The sequence below is a fragment of the Ischnura elegans genome, chromosome 10 (assembly GCF_921293095.1).
Source record: "Ischnura elegans chromosome 10, ioIscEleg1.1, whole genome shotgun sequence".
In the NCBI taxonomy this organism is placed as follows: Eukaryota; Metazoa; Arthropoda; class Insecta; order Odonata; family Coenagrionidae; genus Ischnura; species Ischnura elegans.
Genome location: NC_060255.1, coordinates 77,858,464 through 77,882,652, shown reverse-complemented (window position 1 = coordinate 77,882,652; position 24,189 = coordinate 77,858,464). Strand labels below are relative to the sequence as shown.

General features: G+C 38.0%; 1 protein-coding gene and 1 long non-coding RNA gene across 3 annotated transcripts in view; both read left to right on the top strand.

The window, feature by feature from the left end:
- The window catches only part of LOC124167359 (protein amalgam-like), a 483,736-nt gene that overhangs the window by 320,843 nt on the left and 138,704 nt on the right, over positions 1 to 24,189 (top strand). The window lies entirely within an intron of this gene.
- LOC124167361 overlaps positions 3,725 to 24,189 on the top strand; it is a 90,979-nt gene continuing 70,514 nt past the window's right edge. The window contains exon 1 of the long non-coding RNA XR_006866670.1: positions 3,725 to 3,796. This is a non-coding gene — a long non-coding RNA (uncharacterized LOC124167361). The remainder of the gene's footprint in view (positions 3,797 to 24,189) is intronic.

Genomic DNA, 24,189 nt, shown 5'->3' with positions numbered 1-24,189 from the left:
TTTGTAATCCTCGTCCTGTGGAATATTTGTACGTGCTATTTACATGTGTTGAAAAATATTTATTTCTTGGTCTTCGATTATTTCGTCAAATACGCTATGGTAATTTTATGATGTATTTAATTTTCTTTGGACGGACTCAGTGTATCGATATAATCTTTGTCAAATATTCTCATTCGTATTCAATAGAAAAATTATTCTGCAACGGGTGTTTTTTTTACGAATTGAACCATTTTAATTCGGCCAAAAGATCTGGATTCTGCCCTAATAAAGTTTTTCTAAGCCATGATAGTACTTATAGTTCACACGTACAATTTATAGTATGTTCTCAAAATAACCATTTCAGGCAGCATGTCCTTACTAAATTTATTTAAAATGACTTAATTGGATACCTAGGCCCAAAGATTTTCCCATTTTTACACAGTCGTAGTCTTAGTTAAATGCACTCAAGAGCACCTACCTAAAATATTTTATTCGTCTCTTCACTGTTAAGATTGATTATTTTAATTTAAGGAAGTTATAGGTACATTATAGAGTTTTCTTGCTTGTTATGCTTGCACTACTCAAGGCAATTAAAAAACTGCTAATGTTCTCTGGTGTTTATGGAGAGCTATATTTTTTAGCACCATTTCGCAAGGCAAATGGAAATTTGGGTTTATATAGGACACATTATCATGTATTTCGGTTATTTTTAAAAATCATCGAAAAAGGAGAAGCAATTTATCTCTTCAGCCTTTTGTGAATCTATTTCCAGTAATTATATTCCAATGAAATAAAAGCAATGACTGGTCAAATGAGACAGCTGAAATTCCATATAACATTTTACGAAACGAAAGCTACGTATTCATTATTTTTAACTCTTAGTATATCACTTATTTTTGTCAGAGTGATAGTTAGTGAGCGAAACGTGTGGTAAGGTGAAAATAATTTTCTCCTTATCATATTTTTTCTCGGTGATAATTTCAAGTACCTCGAGGGAAAGAGTCTTCGTTGAAATATGCATTCGTTTAATTTTTTTGTCGCGTCCATCACCTCATATTTTCTAGAAGTTATTTTCTAAATTCATCGTAAGGAAGGTGGAATAGGGAATATGCTGTGGGAGTGAGGCAAAGGCCACAAGGGATCTTTCATAACGGGACCTGGTGATGTAAAAGTATTCATTTGAGATATGGATGTTAAGTGCATAGGAAAAACCTTAGAAACACCACGCTAATCCAGGTAATTCATTCTGCTGATTAATATTACAGTATTTCCCGAAGCCGTTACAATAATTCATTCATTCGAAAACAGGAAGAAGAACGTTAGTGAATTAAAACATGTAATGCAGTATACTAATCATAGAATTTTCGTGATACATAGTACCGCAATCCTAATATTGGTATACTAAGGGCCGGAACTAGGAGTTTTGTCAGGGAGTAAAGATCAGTTTGCCACCCACCTCCCCTGATCTACCCTCCCTCCCCAACCCCCAATACTAAAATATTACACATACGTAAGCTATTTTTTTGAGATTACATACCACATGTTGGCCATTAATAAGTTTTATTTAAATAGCTTACGGATGTATAATATTTTAGTATTGGGGTTGGGGAGGGAGGAGGGTAGATCAGGGGAGGGGGGGGTAGCAAACTGATCTTTGCTCCCTGACAAAACTCCTAGTATTTCTTTCAGATTACATACCAGATGTTGGCTATTAAGAAGTTTTATTTACATTATTTTAATGGTTTATATCTTGATGTTAAATAATTCAAATAGAAAAATTAAATAACTTTTTTAAATTAACTTTTCAAATTTTGCCGCCACCTAAAATCTGCCGCCCCGGGGTTCATGCCTCCATGCCGCCTTAATTCTGGTCCTGGCGATAATGCAGTTTGCAGACCTTTCATTGCTTTTATTTCATTTGACTATTTAACACTACTATGCTAAGATTGGTACACTACATCCCTCCAATTTTCCTTAACCCAAGTTTCTTCAGTCACCTAATTTTCTTATTACCTGTGTCAGTCTTTTTACGGTATTCCCCAGGAACCTATACCGAAATACTTACTTAGGTGTCTGTGATCCCTTTTCTCAATCCCCGAATTTCTTTACAAACTTGCCTCTATTCTTAACTCAATGATGATCAATAGATTCACTTCCTACACATTCATTACCATTGTTCCGATTTCTTTTATTTTTATGTACTGTTTTCCGGTATTTTTAAGGATCTAATTCTCGTAAAATTTCATGTTTTTAATTCTCTTAAAGTGTCATGTATTTGCTAACATTGGGACACTTTCATTTGGCAATATATCTATCTGCATGTGCGCATTTAAAAAAATTAAAAATAATAAAATATGATATCTTAGCTAGCGCCACTTAAATAGGAGCCGCGCGCCGTAGGCAGTCGGAAATACGGGATAATCCTCCCTGATAACCCCGGTGCAATTGCAGTATTAATCATTTACATGAATGGCATCGTCTTCCTCGAACCACACGTTCGTGGCTAAATGCTTTTGTGCATTCGTTGGCGAGGGATTATTATGGTCGCTTCATTTCTCAAGCTCCTCGTCTCCATCTCTGCGATTTAATCTGGTCATAATCTTCTCATTACCCCTCGCACACTCCGTGGGGTCTTAGCGTGAACGCAAACCTCTCTAAGGTTCTCACTCAGAGGAGAATTATGTGCAGCTGCCCTTAAAGTTTTTTTTCCGTCTACCAACTCTGCCGCTGTGGGTTATATGCAAGGGAGAGCATCACCATGAACTCTGCTCATCTTTGTGATAAGTGTGAGAAGTAGGAATCTTCTTTTGAGTAAATTATTTGAATATTATTACATATTTGCCTTCCTCAGCTTCGTTTTTTCATTACTTACGATCATTAAATGTTATTCTTATTTAAATAAATTTTGTTCATGTTTTGAGATTCATATTAATATTACTTGCCAATATGAAATTAAAAGCTATTGCACTGTTTTTTGAATAATGGTAAACTTAATAACTCTGGTCTCTTTTACGCAAATTTAGGGAAAATGTAATGTTAGTTATAGTAAATTCAACCGATTCAGGCGTGATATTGTGGAAGTTCGACGTCTTGAAATATAAGGTACCTAGCTGCACTTTTTGATAATTATTTCGACTAGTGTTTATGCGCACAGAGCCACCATCTGGAGTATTTATTTTCAACAAAAATTAATATTCTATTCGACAGGTCCCACGTTTTTCAACGTGTTGTATCAATTAAGTTTTCAAAATGAAGTTACTGTATCACCGTCTGTAAGTGCTCTATGCCGTAATGTCAAAGGTACTATCATGCTTACAGTGTTAGTGGATGGAATAATTTATGGATAGAATTTTTAATTATTATAATCTTTGTTATTGTCTTTTTCAATCTATGTTTATTGTTACAAAGTGGATTGCTAAATTTTATATAGCATTATTATATTTTCACGAGTAGTTGTTGAATATTGTGGAATTCTCTTCTTTCAATCCACTAATTTCAACGACTGTTTGGGATTTATAATATTTTACCATAAAATTAAATGTTTGATTAACTACGTGATGTTTATTGTTACAAAGTGGATTGCTAAATTTTATATAGCATTATTATATTTTCACGAGTAGTTGTTGAATATTGTGGAATTCTCTTCTTTCAATCCACTAATTTCAACGACTGTTTGGGATTTATAATATTTTACCATAAAATTAAATGTGTTTGATTAACTAATGTATTTTTTTCTATTTTCAGGTAATTGTCTTACAAAATCCCTCACTTGCGGTTGAGAATTTGAACTTCCCCTCCTGGGAGGATCACAAAATCTGTGAGTAAAAACTGGAGTTGTACAGGAGATAAACATACAACAATTTCGAAAAATTATATTAATTTAGCTATTAGTTTTCCAAACATTATTTAGTTCGTGTTAGTAAACGACACAAAAGTGTTAGGTTGATTGCAGTATTATAAAGACTCTAAATTTCTTATGATGATAACATTTATAAAAATGTCACAAATTGAACTTGAGATATATCAGTCGTATGTAGCGGGAAGCGTGAATTTTATTCAGTGCTTCCTAATGTGAGCGGAGTTAGTGAAACGTAGGGTATCTGTTAACCTCCGTTTGTGGTGATGAATTGAAATTTGTGGTTATCGTTCCCTGGAAGGGTTGAGCACATTGTTGCTTCCAAGAATGGAAGTGCCAGTCGTCGTCATCCAGGAATTCGTTTCGTCGGGTTTCATTTGACTCTGGGCCAAGTTGACTCCTGCCAAGAACTTCCCCCGCCTTTTGCTCAACCCAGGGAATCCGGTCTCCAGAGGATGTCTCTATTCTCTCTATTCTTCCTGTCTCCTCCTAATGACGTCACCGTCCACTTGAGTAATGATTTCGGTTCATCCGAACTCCGCACATTTCACCTGCCACGGTAGATAAGAACGTACCTTTTCTGCACAGCGCCCGAAGTTGTCTTGTCCGCAACTGTCCGAATTCCGCACTTCACCCCTAACCCATCTTCCCTGACTGCGAGCGTCCGAACTCCGCACTCTGCTGCTATGTCAACGGTAATAGGTCGTCTTTTGGATCTAAAGTAGGTATATAGCGATACATTTCTGCTATCTATAGACAGAAAATATGTTGATTTTTCGTGAACAAAGTTTCTCGTTCGTTGGTTGAGGCAAATATTGGACATAAATAACCAAATAAAAAACCTTTTGCCCGCGCTCCAGCTCGTTGTGTCAGCCTATCTCGTGAGGATCATAGCTGCTGCGTACGCTGGATGAGGTATTTTCTTATCTTTTCTCATTCTTTTCACAAAACGAGCAACCAACTACTGTTCATTTGCGGAATTCAGACGCAAAGATTATTGAATCTTTTTTCAACCCTTTTTGACGGTCATAAAATGCAGAATACGACTATTACTTTCAACTTAAGAGGGCACATCGCTTCGACTCAACCGGTATTTTTTCGTAAAATATTACTTGCACGAATATTACAGTAGAAAATACTGCAGTTGGTCACTGCATGTGTTTTCAGTACCCGCGCCTTTTTAATGGGCTTCCGAGCATTTTAATACATCCAAAGTTCTATATGAATAATATTAATTAGTAATGGAGAATTCTCCTGCGTGGAGTTCTAGTTATTTTTCTTACGTCTTGGAAGAGTGAAAGTAATTTTAAAAACCAACGAGTAAACCGTTAAACCTAACTCAATGCTTATCGCATGTATTACTAGGAAGAGGCCAGTGACACCAGAATTGATTAGATAAAAATTCCTCCTCCCAAAAATATATGATTGTGCCAATTTTCATATACCAATCGAATGAATAGTGTAGCAATGTGTAAAGGGCGAGAGGGCAGATATGTATATATTCATTTTCATATGTATATATTATTCGTATGTATTATCCCAGATCTAACTCCTATGTTTTTTTGATAAATGACGTAAATTTGAGGATGGGGGCAAACAGCCTTTCCAACTCCGGTGCGCTATTTCTCGTGTGTCGCATGACGTCACTTGTCTGTGGTCAGTGTTCCTGCTCTCTTGCGTGGGAGTAGAGCAAAGCTGAGTGACAATCAGCTGCGACATTTTAGGAGAGTGAGGGGGGAGGATAGGAAGGGTTGAAGGTGATTGGCGGGGTTTTTCAAAAGGAAACCTGCTTTTTTGTACTTGGGTTGAATGCTTTAAAAAAAAGACATTTTCCACCGTCTGCAATGAGCACGTGCATCTTGGGATGTTTATAGGACAATCTTCGTTGACTGGGGAGTAATTGCAGACTCTTAAACTCTTGCGGTTTTCCTCTGTACGCACCCTGGCGAACTTAACAGTGGTTTAGTCTGGATCTAGATAATGAGTGTTTACATTTGCATCCATACTTAATGTACCAATGTGTGTAATAACATAAAACGTCACTAAACCATAGTAAATGCTTTTAGCTAGAGTGTAGAGAGGGTACATTTCATTATCTTAATCCGTTTATTCGCTGCAAATTCATTTACGCGAATCATCAGTGCGGCAGCCATGAAAAATCTCTTAAATACATTTCATATGTGCCCAATGACATTATTAATTGTAGCCATAACTTATCCCCTTTATAAATTCTCCTTAATTAATTGTTTTAATTCTTAAGCTATCATTTCGAACTTTTTGGAATATATAGTGTTTAATAACGGTAAAAAAAACTAAACGATGAAGTGTTATTTAAAAAAATCAAATAACGGTTATTTGAGGCATTGTTTTTCAAACTCGATTTTTGTGACAGTTGTAATTCTCTCATCTCTAATAGTCATGCACTTACTAATCGTGCATTTGCTCGAATAATACCCATTGAGCTTCTTCCAGAGTATTACTTCCAACTAATTTCCCTCACCACCGGCGTCCCAGTGTGCACAGCGAGGCTTCAAGCGAGTGCTAACTTTCCCACTTACAGCCAAAGAGCAAACAGCTGCGGTTTACCCGCTGACCCAGTCTTTTCCGCTTATGTTAACCCAGCCGTTGCCGAGAAACCAACGCTCAATGGCACTCATCTGTTTGCCAATGTTGCGAGGTGATGTCAGGGAACTCTTGCTGGAGATGATAGAAAAAGTTGGGAATTTTTAACAACGGATCTCGTTTCTTGAGATTGAGATAAGAAAAACGTATCGCATTCTTTTTATTTATATTTATAAGCATACCATCAAACTTAATTAATAAAAATTAAAAATAAAAAAATACACAAATCCAATTCATTGAAAAAGAGCCCTGATGAAGGTGTGTAAAATACCAAAACACTGGCAAACATTTTCATTTAAAATTATTCAAGACCTTTACCATAAGACACTGAATCAACTTTAAACATTGAGGTGGAGAAATTAAAAAAAAGCTATGAATTTTTTTTTAGATTGAAACGTGCCTTTCTCAATTTTGAATGCAGTTGGATATAAGTTAACCTTATTTTTCTTAGCTAAGATGAATTTACTGATGATTGAAAATTTAGATCTATTTCAGAAGTTAAGAATTTTCACGAAAGAGTTAGGCGCACAATATCCTTATTTGAAGTGAAACGACGAACGCATTATGGCTTAGCCGTTTTAAATACGTTTCTGATAAAAGAGACTCCATTCCATATCTGATTATACGTTCTAGTGTGTGCAAGTAAGATCACGCAACATGGTTTGTAAGGTTATTTGATCAGGGTATTCTGTTGGAAATGAAAAATCTGGTTGAAAATTTAAACACATGATTGTACCCGAGTTTCCTATTTTTGACGACATTATGGGTATATTGATAAAAGTACTTAATATTCAAAGCGGTGCTGGAATTAAATTGGATTTATATTTACATGTACGAAACCAAAGAGGATGGGATGTAGCCTCCCACAAAAAATGTTCACTTTACCTATTGTTAGTTCATTTTTAAACATATTTGGTATCATTTAACATTAGTATCTTACTCAGAAAATAAACATCTCGTTTATTTTCTGTTTTTTCACGAATATTATTTGCATCTTTTACCTGTGAGATTTGTGAGTAAAAATCAGTATAGGCAAACCTGTGATCATGCGGTGATTGACTATGCTTACTCTTCTGAGGAAAATTATAGTTTACGAGTGTTCATAAAAACGCAACTCCTTAAAAAAAATATGATAATTAGAGACAAAGTAACGCATGATTACGACTCTTTGCTTCATTTTCTTTGTTTCGTCATTGCTGCACCTTGTTTTATATTTATCGGAGTTCAACGACCCCCATGCAATGAATTTCTTCTGTTCCCTCTTCTCTGTGAAAAAAATCGCAGTCGCAACGGCGTACGTGAGTCACGTATTCTTGCATTCTCAAATCTAGGTCGGAGAACCAGCATGATTCGGGAATATAAGCCATTCGATTAAAGCGTTGCCGCACCCATTACGCCTCGCGCGAATATTCCAGGAGCGATATCTTGACAAAGCACGGGGAATGACTGGAATTCGTTAGCTTGAATTTGCATACAGCAGGATTGTTTTGGGTCGTTAAGAAAGTTACAGATAGTGGTTGCGAAAGGCAAATCTAGTATGCACATCAAGCTGCTTTAATCGGTTTCTTTCTTTCAACGATTCCATGATGCGTACGAACTCAGGAAAACTGTCTCTGCTTCACGTTTATTACGATGGAAAACTTTCCAGTCAGGCAGTCACTTGATGTGTTTTCATTCACCGCGCATTTAAATGTGTTTACTAAAGTCACTACTCGCGTCGCTGGCGGGCCGATTGATCCGCAATTCTCTTGGAGGCAAGATACCATTTTGTGTTCCTAAGCCCTGCGTAGAACTAGTGACTTTGTACGCAGTCACACGCGTACAAAGTTATGAGTGGCGTAGGTCCGGTGCAAAGTTATGAGTGGCGTAGCCACGGGGGGTGGGGGTTTCCGGGTTGCAACCCCTCCCCCCCCCCCTTTGAGCCTTCGAAGAGGCGCCAAAAACGAGCAAGATGTCTCAAAAAATAATTTTTAACAAATACTCGCATAAAATTACTGTTTTTTGGTCCTAAAAATCACGTTGTCGACATCGAATATCCCAATTTTTTCCGGGCAAGGACCCATATTTGTCCTATGGTGTTTTCGATACACCGCGGATGGGCCCCGAAATCTCCAGTAAACCCCCACCCCCCAATTTAAAATCCTGGCTTCGCCACTGAGAGTTATTTACACCACATGTAGCGTATAGTATTTGCGATTGCTAGGGATAACATCGGAAATATGAGTTTGATTTATAATACTATTAAAAAATTAAATTTTGGTTTACAACTCAGTACAATAACAACACGTATACACCAAGGATGGAATTCGCCATTAAAAAATCATTTGGCTTAGCCGGGATTCGAGCCCAGATCTCCAGATTGTCGGTCAGGTATGCCGACCTGAGGTATTTACTACCTCCCTGAAATTAGGTAGCCTACCTGCCTAATCAAAATGAAATTTCATGGCGAATTCATCCTAGTTTTGTTGTATGGTGTTGTTAACCGAAATTTAAATTCGTGATGCCATTTATTTGCAAAAATAAAATTTAAAGCAAATTTATATTTTTCAATGTTGTTCCTTTCAATTGCATATATTTTACCGCAAAACAGTGGAAAAGAAGTGAATAGTTCTGTACTGATTGTCGCGCTGCGGACACTTTTGAAAACCGACTATAAAGTGACCGAAGTTTCAACACAAATAATTTTTCAGTGTGATTAAATGGGGCCCACTCTGTAGTTCCCTTGGATCCCACGGCTGACGTGAACCTAGTTTTTTTTTCCTCCCATCAATCAGCTGTCAGTCCCAGAGTGAGTGATTCTTTTACGGGTTTCGAATCAATCTCTGTATCAGGCGAACCAATTCATGTGTGTTGGAAAACACGTGTTTTGTATCGGCGTAAGGAAATTAAGAGTTCTTTGAAAGCTATCTCTGTTCATGATCAGAAACGTGAAACGTAAAGAAACTCGATTGAAGGAGCATTACTTGGGATGGATACATTTTTTCTACCTTGTTCGTGGTTATTCGTTTTTAGTTTTTTGAAGCAGATATCACGGTTGGCCATTTATGCTTAGACAGTGCGGCTAGAGTAGGTTCAAGTTAATTCAATGCACGGTTCGTGAGATAAATTTATTGAGTATCTATATACATCTATATGGATCGAACCATAAATCCTATCAGTTGTTTTCATTCGTTCACTCCCCTTTTATTGTGAAATTGGAATACCGTAGCATCGACATTTTAGCCCAGCGTTTTGAAATTATTTGGAAATCTATGATGACCAATTGGCAATGAAGCCTACCAACATGCCAAGTTTGGATCAATTATAGTATAAATAAGTTTTTTAAATTAAAAAGCACATAGATAATGATACCTAGGCCGGTAATAGTTAGGTTTTATAATTATAAACTCTGACTTAAAGGACAGCGATCATTATAGATTTTATTTTAGCTTATTTTAAGGAACACATAGCTTCTCCTATTTGTTAAGAATTGCGTGTTCAACGTGTTTAACCTCGAAAATCGAATTTTTCAATTACTGGAATTTGGAAGAGGGTTACATGCATTGGACATGGGTATTTGTGATACTAGGATTCAAATTTTAGGGTAACTATCGCTTTTCATGGAGCATGGGCTCCTACATCTTCTCATGTACGATACTACTTAAATTTTGGTGCCAGGTTTCCCTTTTGAATAGAAATATGCGTTTATCTACATCCATTAATGCTACCCCGCAAAGAGCTTGGAGGTAAAACTCTGCGTAATCCATGAAAAACTTTCCTTTGACCTTTTCATTCTACGATTTCCGGCTTCACCAAGGGGAAGTTATTTATGTACATGTTATAATCTATTTTTATATTAGTGCATAGTTCCAATTTCCGTGCGACGTGGTTTCAAAGAAAATAAATGCGTGATAAAATTGAAAGTTAATTTTCAAAGGGAACATAATATTTACCCTAATGTGGTCATTTGTTAGACTTTAAAGAGGGTCCTTATGTGAGAGCACAGGAAGCAGATGGCTATTTAAAAATGCTACCACGCAATTTTTAGTGGTCTTCAGCCGGAAGAGCGGTGAAAACAATTGTGAATTATGCTTATTTTTCCCTAGTGAAACTGTTTATCTAAAAGCTGTCCAATAGAAGTTGCGAGATAGATGGTTCGCTAGGCCGTTAGCTTTCTCTGCTTAATATTCAACGCTTTAGAAGTTTTCCTTTGAATGGGAAACTAGAGAAGACAATTATGCAAGAGGATGTGCAAATGAGGGTGGAGAGAGAGATTTTTTTCGAAACTAGGAAAAGAAAAAGCCGTGAGCGAGCTAGACGAGTAGAGTTCGTGCTTGTGGGTAACAGTAAAAAAAGAAAATAGCGTGGGGCGTAGACTGTTCTCAGTTTTCACGTCGCTAGCTAATGCTCGCACTTCCATTCATAAACGGAGGCGACTGTGAAGTCATCGAGGGGAAAGCATATATCAGTTATAGCGGTCGCGTGCTTTGAATAGGTGGAACGTGTGGAAACCGGCGATTTCGTCATGAAAGCCATCGCTAGAAAATACTTACAGAAGTGGTGGCATACCAAAAATTCACGTTTTTAAGTTAAATAAATATTGCTGTAACGAATGAATACATGTGCATTACTGAATCTATTTATACAAAATTATCAGTCATTCACTTGTATCCCATTGTTGCAACAATAATGTGTACCCCACCAACTATTATCTGCACTTCCCTCCAACATTGTAAAAATAGCTCTTTTGCCCCCTGGCAAGTAGGGACCTCAATTATTCATTATTATCTATGAATTTATTTATTATTTTTATTAACCCAACTTAAGGCCTAAATGCTTTTTGGAGATCAAAAACTGGAATAAATACATAAAATAAATTCCTAAGCTTATCTGGGTTTCGAAAGCGCCATCATTAAGATCACCTTGTTCCTAGATGATGGCACTAATGTGGTCATACTCAAGTCGGTGAAATGAAAGCATGGATTTAAAAATAAGTCATTTTTTACGAATTACACAAAATTTCACAAAGCCAAGCCTAAACCAATCTATATTATGATTTGGTGTGTAATGTGGTATTTGTTAATGAAACAACAGACTTTCACACATGAAGTAGTTTTTAACCCTTTCTAACCCAGAGCTGTTTCTGAGATAAATCAAATTTCATGATTTTTCATTTTGAAAACTTGAAGATTTTACACTTAATGATAACTATCCTAGCAGCTAAATATTTCGTCATTAAAATTTACCCTACAAAATAATATTTAGTTTAGATATCTCCTATATAGAGCTGAATGTTTAAACATTTTTGATGTTTTTAGAAGCAACATTGGGTTATAACGGGTTAAGGTGCTTAATATTTTTACCTTAGCTGAAATCCCTCGAAAATTCTATGAAATATGCCTTTTAACAATAAGTCGCATTTGTTTCATTACAATGGAGTTCTACAGCATAATGTCTTACGCCATGTAGTCAATTGGTTGATAGTGTAGTAGTGTAGCGAAAATGATAGAGTTCTTATGATGCTGACGTTGAAATAGAATAGAACCATTGGCCGATACAGCACAACGATGTCCTAAGGCTTTGGGACTATCGGGGGATTTTGAAAAAGAGTCCATTAATCCTGCTGTTGACTTCTAAAAATATAGGTAACTTAGGAGAGGCAGCGAAGATGGCAGTTTTTAATGCGACCGTGAACTCCTTTGGCATTGTATTTTCTTTATGTATTGGTTCGTGTAGTCGTAAAGACATCATATAGGTATGTTGTGTGTCATAGTTTATTCATAGAGCTTTTTATGCGTCATTCCGTAGGGATCGGTCTGGCCTTGTAGGCAATCATTCTTTCTCGCTATGGCAAATAATATATTTTTTTGTATGTTGTCCTTCGCTAAGTTGACGGGACGCTTTCGATAAGATCAGTGCCTTTTAAGAGCTATGTAAGAATATGAAGAATGTTCTCTGCAGAAAAGAAATGGATGGGACAACGTATGGGAGTGACTTACTACGGACCAAGATCGGTTCTCAAAGAGAAGTTAGAAAGGGTTGGGAATTTAAACTTCCGAGTGATGGGATGGAGTTGATGTCTTGTAGATGGTTCTTTGCCCGCCTCTTTCTAGTCCGACCCTCGTCTTTGAAAAAAAGATTCGACCTTCTTGGGGGTCCTACTCTTAATATTCTTTCTTTTTTTAACCCATTCTCGTGTGTTCACTAGCCTTAATATAAAAAAGGTGTGCGGTATGAAAAATATGGCATTATTTAAACCTGTAAGGTAAAAAAAACACCAGCGGCGCATATACCGTAAATCTCTGTAATCCATCCTTACGGTAATCCAACCCGTTTAGTGATCCGGCGTGCAGGGTTGGCGACCACCATTCGCCTAATAATAATATCGTCAGTTTTAAATTAAAGACTTTTCGATGCACAGTACGTGTATATATTATCATTGTCTATGTAGGTGTCCGTTAGTTGATAATTTACATGAATTTTTGATGCATTATACTCTGAATTGGAAATCTTGGCAGAGTCACATGGTTGTCTAGGGTTTATTCTACTTTTATAGGCCATAATCGTTATTATTAATTTGGTTGTCTTCCTTGACTCACGCCCTTAGTGTAGGGAGAGCTGGCGTCACTATGCGTATTTCACTGCACGTTTATACCTTAAAAAGCTTTGTGTGCATTGTTTTTGTTTTCCGTACGTTTCCAATAATTCAGCGTTTTCGATACATGCGGATATGCCACGGCTGCATGTGTTTTGGATTACCGAGATCGTACTGTCACTCTTCTTCTTCGTGGTGAGGGGGAGTGGCCTGTTCAATAATATTTTCACCTGAAGAGACTGCCAAAATCATGCATAAAAATTGGTTTTGCTCAAATGCAGAGCATAGCTTAGGTAATGAGAGGTGGGCGAGCCTTCACGGTAATCTGATGAATATTCGTCAAATTCAGTCAGGAAATTTCAGTCTCTCGATTTTGACTCTTTTATGTCCCACGCGTGCCCTTTTGACTAATCATTGTCAGTGGAGCCAAAATTAATGTAAGGTTCGGTTAGAATATTGTATACTGAATGCTGTACGGTATTTGAGTGAAAATACATACAAAAATGCACGACATCTCGTACCCGCGATAATTGTTAACCAGTCAATTCGTAACTGACTATTTCGTAAACGCGAAAGGTGGTATGTAGACGTGCGTTACCATAAGTGGTGAAATCATCACATTGAGGGTATGAGAAATTTTAATTTGAGAGCGACTTTTGAAAATCCACATTAAGGAGAGATGGTTAAGAGCGTATCCAGTACCTGGCTGGAGAAACCTGTTGTAGTTAAATACAACAAAGGATGGAGGTCGCCATGAAAATATTTCCCGGGATATCGCCGGGATATCCCGGCTAAGTCAAATACTTTTTCATGGCGAACTTAATCCTTTGGTGTATTTAACTTTGCACCCGTGCGCGTGACTGCGTACTAAGTCACTTGGTCCTGCAGTGCTTTCCTCTATTGTAGTTGTAGAAGTTGGCTAAAGACGAATATATGCTCCAACTGGAAAGGAAGGTCCTCTTATCTCCTTGAGAAGGATGGAAGGAGACTCCAGTATGACTCCAGTGGGTGAAATGGAAGCCTCAGTGACAGCAGCGAAAGTCCCCTTCAACACTACCTCTTCTTTCCCATCGCTCTTTTAGCTGTCAGGGGGCGTAGGGTGCACGACTCCGAGGAAATCAATGCTTATTTGCCTTCCTGAGTCCTTTTTCAAGGCCTCTAGCTTCTGTCTGCGACACTTCCTGGCCAGCGGGTACCATCACAAATAGATAATCACAGTGAGCCTTCGTCTAGGGCTTTCCTTTGAGCGCTCATGTTTACTTTCCGTTTAAGTCAATTTTAGAAGTAATTATGGCTAGTGCCTTTCCTTTCAAAAGTCCAATAAGAGTAGCACACTCCTCACAATACGTATGTTTCTATTTAATTTTGTAATAAGTTTATCATTTCGGATTATTTGATGTGCAGTAACAAGAAACGTAGTTACGGCGTTGAACAATTTTTAAAGTTTTTAGTGGTTGTAGAACTGTTCACTTTAAAAGTGAACTTATGATGGAGTCAAAGTAAAATTTACATTTGAAAATGCATGTTATATCAAATAGTAATTATACGATAATAGTATTATGAGTATCATAGAATGTCTCAATTTTTGGTGCGATAAATGCTCAACGTGTGACTTCAGATTACAACTCTTAATCCACCAAGGAAAATATGATGGCAATTATTCTAAGGTAAGTGAATTTTTAAATGGATACAACAAAGCTCTATACGCATTAACAGTGACTTTATCGCGATGATTAATTCTTTGGTCACATTTAAACTACGGGTTATAATCGATTCTAATGATGATTCGTACCAACAAACTTGTTTATTATATCACATTTTCTATTTTTAGATCAGCAAGCTAGATTTCAGTTGATTTACAGTCAATATTAGAAGTGTACGATAATATTTTTGCAATATATAGTACACGGCACAATATAGGTCACAAGAAATATTGTTTACGCCTTTGTCTTAAGCGTGTAGATTTAATTTTAAATGTTAAATTCATATAATACCCTTATTTATTTAAAAAATGTATTTTGCCTAATTAATCCTGAATACGTGGTCAAAAAGGATTCTGGCTTCTAACTCATTTACAGTGGATGAGCAGTCGTTATTATCAATTATAATAATTTGTAATTTGGACAGAATTGACTGTCCACGAATGTTTATCCCAAATGCATAAGTTGATTTCAGTTAAAGTTTCTGAACGATTCATAGCAGTTGGTTTTTTCTTTGCTGTCCCAATGATGCACATACCGCACAATGTCCTGATACTGATGCTGTAATCAGTTTCAATCAGGAATTTTAAGGTTTTCCTTTCAAAATGAGACCAGGGCTGGAAAACAAGGGTTTAAAATTTGTTAGCCTGACAAAGGTCCCCAACTTTTTCGGCTCCGTCTTCCTACCATATTGATTCCTCGTGCTGACGAGGACAAACGGTGTTTACTGAACGCTAAGGATGTCGAGAGAGGGGAGGTAGCACCAAATTAAATTGGTGGCCCTGCGCGTTCGTTCGTAATGAGGACCTTTCAGATGGGTTGGGCATGAGAATCATGTTGGGGGACTTTGGAAGGGGGTCAGATTAGCCTCGGAGCAGGGGGTCTAGAGGGGTGTTCCTTCGACATAGCAGTAATGAAGACGAATGGTCTTGGGGATAAATCTGAATTTGTGATTCAATCAATCGATTCCGCGCCAAGTATTTCCTATCTCGTGAGAGTGAAATTGTTGGATAGCACTGATGGGAAGGAGGGGGCCAACGGCTTTGCGTGCATTTTAGTTCTCGGAATTACAGCATGGTTCTTATTTTGCTCTGTCGCTTTTTATACCTTCAGAATGCATTCGTTCTTTCGTCGATTTCTAAATAAACTGTATTCTGATCCCAATAATAGGACACAAACCACTGAATAAATATTTATTGTTAAAACTTTGGTGTTGCAAAAAAGCACAGTAAGGTAACATTGTAGGCAGGCCAATTTTAAGCATTTTCGTGTGCACCAGGAACAGTAATAGGCCACGTGTGAATATTACTAAGTTCGGTTGACTGTGATGAGATACTGTACAGTGCCATGGTGTTGCAGCATTTTTGTTGTTTCGACTAACTGCATCATCATCAGCAACATCTGTAGTGAAAGTTTTTATGGCGGCCATATCAGGAATTTTACGGAGTCACGCATAGTGCAGCAGTTTTTAGCAGACGTCTCAGATGTTTTTCGATTGCATGGACATGCTTTACTTTGGCATAGTATTAAAATCCGAGGACTCAAGTGTGGTAGAGTGGAATTTTTCCATATTGAAATAAGTATTTGCAATTTCCTACGGTCATAAAAGTTTTTACGACCAAGGTTTTGATGTTACCACATAATGTTACCATCATCTCCAAGGTAAAAGTGGTGTGTCGTGTATTCAGTGACGTATCCACAGGGATGGTTTTAACGGTTACAACCTCCCTTGAGCCTTTATTTCTATACTTTATATACATCATATACTTTATTTCAATAGATACCCGTAAAAAATTACTGTTTTTGAGTCCAAAAAATCAAGTTTTCAACATAAAAATTCCCTAAATTTCCCCCTCCCTCTTTGCCCTGGGGAGTTTTTCATAAACCCGGAAGGGCCCCGAAATCTTCGGTCAAACTCCCCCCCCTCATTTCAAAATCTTGGCAACGCCTATGAGTGCATTCATTTTAACCAGTTTTTAACTGGAGTGGGGGAAAGATGATGTAGTAACATCAAAATATAGCTCGTAATGAATTTTACAATCGTGGAAAATTGCAAATATTTATCTCAATACTGGGATAATAATGTTCACGCCCGCAAAGCGTGCACCGTTGCAACATCAAGAGTTCTTTGTGGTGCCAGCTCTCTTTGTTCATTCTTGTCGCCGACGGAGAATCGGAGAAGAAGGTTAGCTGCAGCATTGTTTGCTATCTGAGTAAGTGGGTGCTGGCCTTCCACTCTCAGCCCAATTATTTCATCCAGCTCCTTTGGACCGTATTAGGTTACGCGACCGAGACGCATCAACGTTACCATTTGGGTCTCATTTTCCGGCGCATGAGTCAGCCAGCGTCAAAGCTAGTGATGACTAACCTTCCCCTCTCTAGTTCTAGGAGTGCCGTCGCTAGGGCGATTGTTGCGGACCTTAGGAAACCTTTAGAAGACTTTTCCCCGTATCTATGAAACAAGGCGGCGTTCAGAGTACCAAAAAGTGGCAGTCAGGGAATTTATTTTGAATGCAAACTTATCGTTCCTCATCTACATATTTAAATAAAAGACTAAACCTATTAGATAAATTCAAGAGCAGGGTATTTTCTGACGACGTTAGCCATGTCTTACGAATGCCAACATATTACGGTATATCATATCACATGAATAAAATAAGAGAGAGAGACTGTAGAGCAGACAGATTCAGAATGCATTTTTTCCACGGTCAAAAAGAGATTTTAACTGCAGCGATAGAACTCACAAATTGATTAGATGACTTGTAGTGTAACCTACTAACTTACGTATACCTTACGCATGTTTCTGAATTTTCTGATCATTTCTAACTGCATTTTATGTGTGTTTTAGCTTTATTGGCAGATAGCCTTAATGAGTCATTCGCAATTTTTGCCTTTGAATGAATGAGGTAGTATAATTTGGTAGTATGGGTAACGTCTTTTGGGCCGTGTGTGTGCATGTGGGAATCCAATTGCATGCTGCAGAAAGGTTTCTCGGGTTTTCCACCGGTTGATGTCGTCCATGTCTCCCCTTCCCTTCCCCTTCCCTTCCCCTCCCCTGGGAGACATGGACGACATCAACCGGTGGAAAACCCGAGAAACCTTTCTGCAACTGATACGCCGGGAAAATCTAAGATCATACAATTGCATGCTGCATGCCGGTGATTTGATCACTCCCTGCCAAACACCCTAGAGGTGGCTCGAAGGGTATTATGTAGATGTAGATATTACCTTGCAGGATACCAATAGAGGTGTTTGGTGAGGGGTGAATCATCACCAACATGCACCACGATATTAAAAGTTACTTCCACTAGCATGCTCTACACGTCATATACGCTGCATATGACACATAGTATACTATATTCTACTGATGAAGACATTCTGCCTAAGATTCAGGACCATGCAAAACATGGCATTAGAAATACTATGAAAATTTAGAAACATGCAATGAAGAATACATAAGTTAGTAAGCAACACTACCCGTCAACGTGCCTATATCTAAGTCCCACTTCAACTTCCATCATTCAATATCCTCTCCACAGTGTTATGCTAGGATAGGTGAGGGTAGATATCATCCCGGACGAAGCCTCAGGTGAGAAAACATTTTCAGAGCAGAGGAGGCATTTCTTCATCCTGAATTCTTCATTTTTATTCGGGATTATCAAATGCTTCACTAGGGATTCGATCACGGGTCCCTACGGTCAGTCTCCAGATGAGATACCCCGTTGACCATAACGCGCCTTTCGCGTATCCTTTCTTAATACATTAGGGGTGTTTATTTTGAGGTAGAAACAATTTGTCAATATGTACCAAGGAAACGAGATAATATATCCTGCCTCGCACTGGTAAAGGCCGCAGCCTAACTCGCCGTTATTTAAAATCTGCGCTCCAACGAGAATGTTTATTAATCTTAATTCATATCTATTGATCAAAAAATCATGTTCTCGTTAATATAATTGATTGATACGCACGATATTTCATTCACTGTTCACCCATTCACTATTTTTTAAGATGTATTTGTAAAAAACTATACTGTTTAGAATTTTTTCTATGAGTTTCATTGTAAAAAATTTTTTTCTTAACCATCTATTACGTGAAGTAGACAGCTGAATGTATTCCGTCCTTAGAAAAATTGTAGGGTCTGTCCTGAAGGGTTCTTCCACTGCCACCTTCACGTGGATCTCTTCGTACTCCCTTGTTGACCTCTTCCGGTCGAATCGCGTCACTGAAGGAGAGGGGTGAAAGCACAAGTTCCCACACCAGTTTCCAACCCCGCCCTTTGAGCCCCCATTTCAGTCATCCAAGTCACCCTTAAAACCAATGTTCCCCGTTAAGGTCCCTGCTGCTCCTTAACTCACGCAAGGGTCGTGCAATTTACGGGAGCGACCCTACCATTCCAGTATGTCTCCAGCGGAAGTGTCCCCGCTACGAGGCATCATAAATGCTCCTAATTCTGTCTTTGCTTTCACATCCTGAAAACTCTCTCGTACTTCGTACCTTAATGGTTGGGAACACTCTTGAAGTTGAGAAGTGTACGCGCAATGGAATATCATCGTTTTGATTAAAAAGCAATGGATATTTAGCACCGTAGTACGGAGGAACTCTGCGTGATAAAAACTATAATCTCTTGCGTCTTTTCCTGCACACAATAATTGGCACATGCGATCAAAATTTAGCTTTTATTGAGTTGGGGATTATCTAAATGCAACCAATTTTCAGAGTAGGTACATAGAGTTGAACTCTGTCTGCTAAAAGAAAGATTTGGTGTTTTCCTAGCGAATGGACTACTTGAATTGTTCTCAGGATCGCCACAGGGTCAGGAACTGCACTACAGCCGAGATTTCGATGTCCAACTTGACCATCGTCCTTAGGGCTATGAACGAGGACGATGCCCTGTGAGTATGAACGAGCCTTGCGCTCTCGTAGTCCTGAAGACGATGGCCGAGTGGACAGACATCGAAACGCTGGCAGTAATGCAGTTCCTGACCCGTTAGCGATCCCGAAAAAACTTTGCGCTTTGAATTCTTGTACCTCAAATATTAAAAAAATGAATCTGAATAAATACTATGTAAAAAAATTCAACATTTAAATGCACGTACATGTTGCGAAGGGTCCATTCCGTTTACACTGAAAATCTCAGTATGATAACGTAAGATTTCCACTAATTTATTTTGTCCGTACGACATGTTTCGAACCATAGAGGCCATTACCAAGTACCATTATCAGTATCATTAGGTACTTGATAATGACCTCTATGGTTCGAAACATGTCGTTCGGACAAAATAAATTAGTGGAAATCAACGAAGTCTCCTTTTCATTTTCGAGTATTAACTTCCACATAGTTGAGCCTAATGCAATTGAACGAATGATAACGTAAGGATTAATCGGCTGTTTCGCCAAACAAAAAGTCCTGTCGAGCCGGAGGGATGCATCGCCTTGAAAACTTCGTTTCGTGTGTGCCGTATTCGGCATGAAGCACAGGGAGGAGGAAGGGGTAGACATATGAGGAGGTTGTGCCCCTATAGTTACGGGCGCAGTGAGCGAACAGACATTTCTCCAGACCCTCCCCTCTCCTTTCCCCATCGCTATTCCAACGCTTCGAAGATGGGATTTCCACGTGCAGACCCTAAATAAAAATGCGTTCTAGGGGCACAAGGCTACCAGTCATGCCATGTCGGGCTTTTATGTCAGATTTATGGTTTAATGGCATGTTCCTTCCCCCCCCCCCCCAGGAAACCAAGCCTATCGTCGAGGGAAAAAAATTTGTGGAAAAAAAATAATTTGAGAACGCATCAAATTTTCCGAATAGGGGTAAGCTTTTATTTAAATGCTGTCTTTAGCGTGTGCATTGAGGCCATTCGACGGATTTGAGAAATACCGCACCGCTAGCTCGTTTTCAGAAACTTGTATATTGTATTTTAACATCATTGGATATCGCCAATAAAATATATTTTTAATAATTGCAATGGTTTATGTTTTGAGATATTCATGTGAAACATCCTCAAGGGATCGCATCCCCCATGAGTTTCGCATATAATTCGGAAGGGGTAGAAATGCTAGAGGAACTCATAATTAATGATAAATTAACCTCACCGGTAGGGTGATTAAACAAAACTGCTGCTAGGAGTTGCATTCGTCTTCGTTACGTTTAATTTAATGTCTTCTACAATTGAATCCTGATAGGATATTATTATCTTGGTGAACATTCATTCGTTCCTAATGATTATTACTGTTTACAAGTTCGCAGTACATTTTCTTTGGCTGATGGAAAAATCTGAAATAAAAAATATATTATCAAAAGTAAAGCATTGCAAACATCTCTTCCAATAGACATGTCAACGTTAATTACAAATAAGAGTCGATTGATGGAGTTCTGAAAATGATGACATTTGAAAAAAAAGATTAATTTAGCTTTAGCATGTATAAAGTGATAGTGGATGAGATATATTAATGCAATATGATCTCAATTCAATTATTTTGACATTTGAAAAAAAAGATTAATTTAGCTTTAGCATGTATAAAGTGATAGTATATGAGATATATTGATGCAATATGATGTCAGTTCAATTATTTTGACAATATTAAGAAAAAATCAATAATGAAATAATATATATCAATTTAAAAATTACATTGACCACAAATGAAACTTCATGCTCACGGTTTGAATATAAATTATTGAATATTTTACTTTTTATGCATTATACTGCAACTATTGAATACGGATGCTAATTGCGTTCTTGCTGAATCTCAAGCACCAAATTTGAATATTTCTTCCATAAAAATAACCATTGAAACTCTTTCCTTCGGATTGCATGGCTTTACATTCGTGTTATGCCATTTCCACTGTCTTCGGTGATACATTTTAATGTCTTTTTGGCGCCTTGATGATTTATGCATGAATTATCGCTTCGTCCATCTTAACGATGACATTATTCTGAAGCTGAGGAGGAATGAGTCATCCCATTCTTGCGTCACTCTTTGATTTACATTAAACCCCCTTCCAGCTTCCATCTCTTCCTAAGGCCATAGGCATTCATTTCAGGGTCAACAAATCCCAAATACCCTCATCCCGTGAATTATTATTTCCTGTAACACTCACAAAAACAAATCCAATGTTAGCTATTCCTTAGATGCCTATTTATTTTATCATTTTTATTTATTTGAAGCAGGCAATGAAAGCAATTACTCGAAATCTTACTTGCCTTACTCATTGCCTATTATTTCCATTTTAATCATTTCTACTCGAAAAACATCCATTACATTGGTGCCTTTCATTTATCAGGCTTAACTAATTCCAGCGTCCAATTGACGACGATTTTCTCTATTTGTGTGGCCTTTCACTATCACTTTCATCCACGGGAAGAGTTGGAAATCTTGATATATATTTTCTCTAGAATATTATACCTAAATCACGTGAGTAATATATGATGTAGTCTGTCATTTGAATCCAATTTACAGTTAGTACCGTTGAATATACAACATCCTCAGGAAAGAGCCATACCAGAGAGGAGTACCTCGGCCATACGAATAAAAGCAAGAATTTGTAGGACATTAAGAAACCCTGCTCACTTCCTGATCCTTCAATTTTTCTCACGAATTGGTTTATTGGATGATGCTGCTATAATTATTTGCGTGATATACTAGCTCACTTTCGGACTTAATTATTTTGCCTGTTTTATCTTTTCCCTCTGCATCTTGCCATCTTTTTCTACCTAATTAGCCGTAATTGGAATGCAATTTAAACCGATTTAGCTTTCTAGTGTCGGTGATTTCCCTCGAATTTCAAGCTCTAGACTCCTGTTCAATTTTTTACTTGGTATTTAGTTTTAATACTAATTCATAAGAGATAAAACTGTTTCATTACATCGCACCTCTTCTGATCATCAAATGAAAGTACTAAACTTTTAAAAAGGAAAAAAAATATAATTATTTGATTGGACTGGTCTCCGCCAAACCCTTTCTTCGAATTTCCTTTTTTCGATAAAAAGAACTCTTTGCTTAATCCAGGAGTAAAAACCTCGGTAGTAAACTTGAAGCTATTTTCGTGCTTCATCGATCTCCCCACCATTTCCCGATACCCCCGCATCACCGCCGAATTAAGATCTCCCTACCTCACCCCCGAAATATCTTATTCTTGTCCTGCAACCCCACTCCTACCCATAGAACACACCTCCCACGTTCATTTTTTTTCTCCCTCATCCTGGCACTCACCAAATTCATTTCCGTGGGCCAACAAACATTCTCCCCTGGCTTCCAAAATGGAGCTTCCTGCCTTAAAAGATACGGCGTAAACGAAGAGTGTGTAAACGAAGCCACCACTGTTTGGACCTTTTTAACATTCCATACTACTCCCCACTCCGCCTCTCGGTAAAATTTTTATCTCACGCCTCGTAGAAGCTCCCAAAAAAGTCATATTTCGTGCGACCCATTCTACGTGTCAACCAGAATTTTTTTTATAATTTTCAAATCTTTCCTATTCAGCTTCCATTGCTTTTTTTTGGAATACTTTCATTACGGTCATTGATCAATAACTGATATGAGGTGTATTAATGGTATAAGGTGATATTCATTGATTATTCTCGTTTATATATGTAATACAAACTGCGAAATGGCCAATCTTTGGGGCTCATCAAGAAACTGTGATTATTATAATAATTCATTTTCATCTTTTTTGCTCAAAATGGTTATTTTACGATGTCTCGTATGAGAAGAATTCCCGGGGAAACCAATAACATGTGAATATCTTCATAGTTAGCTTTTATCAGTATATATCATCAAGTAATTTCGCTCATGTATTTTTGGGCTATTCTTTCCGCTTTGCAATCAAAAGTGGCAACATTTTTTAACCGAGCAATTTATCTCACTAATGTATTTATATACACGACGAATTTTGTTGGCGTGTGCGTGGAATCGCCATATATTTTCGCCCGGAACGTGGCGACGTTGGGTATCTCTCAGTATTTTTTATTTCCTCCGCGGCAATGTCATTCCAGGTCGTATTCAGCTAATGGACCATATTATGCAAAGTGGACCGACTTAAGTGGTCGTTAAAAGAGTGAATGGAAGGAGGTGGGGTAAGGTCCAGCGGATTCCTTCAAAGCTTCGAAACCCGACACTCCCCACTCTAGCCCGTCGCACGAGAGGGGCCTTTTCCGTCGCACTGCCAATCTTTCGAGGACTATCACGGGACATCACGGGGCCTGGCCCCTCTCTGGAAACGGGACTCAAGAGGTCCCGCGGCGAATAGGTCCACGAAAGGGGCGAAGTCACTCAGCTCTCTCCGAAGACTTTCCTTTCGCCATTTAAGAAATTAAGGATTTTTTCCTCTCCCTTCGAAATTAGTGTGTATTTTTCCCTTGCCTAGTGTGACCACCCAAGGGTTCAATGTCCTTGTTTTTGCCCATCCTCTTCCTATTGCTTGAATAGGGTGGTTTCCTATTATTTTTTAATTGCCTAATTCG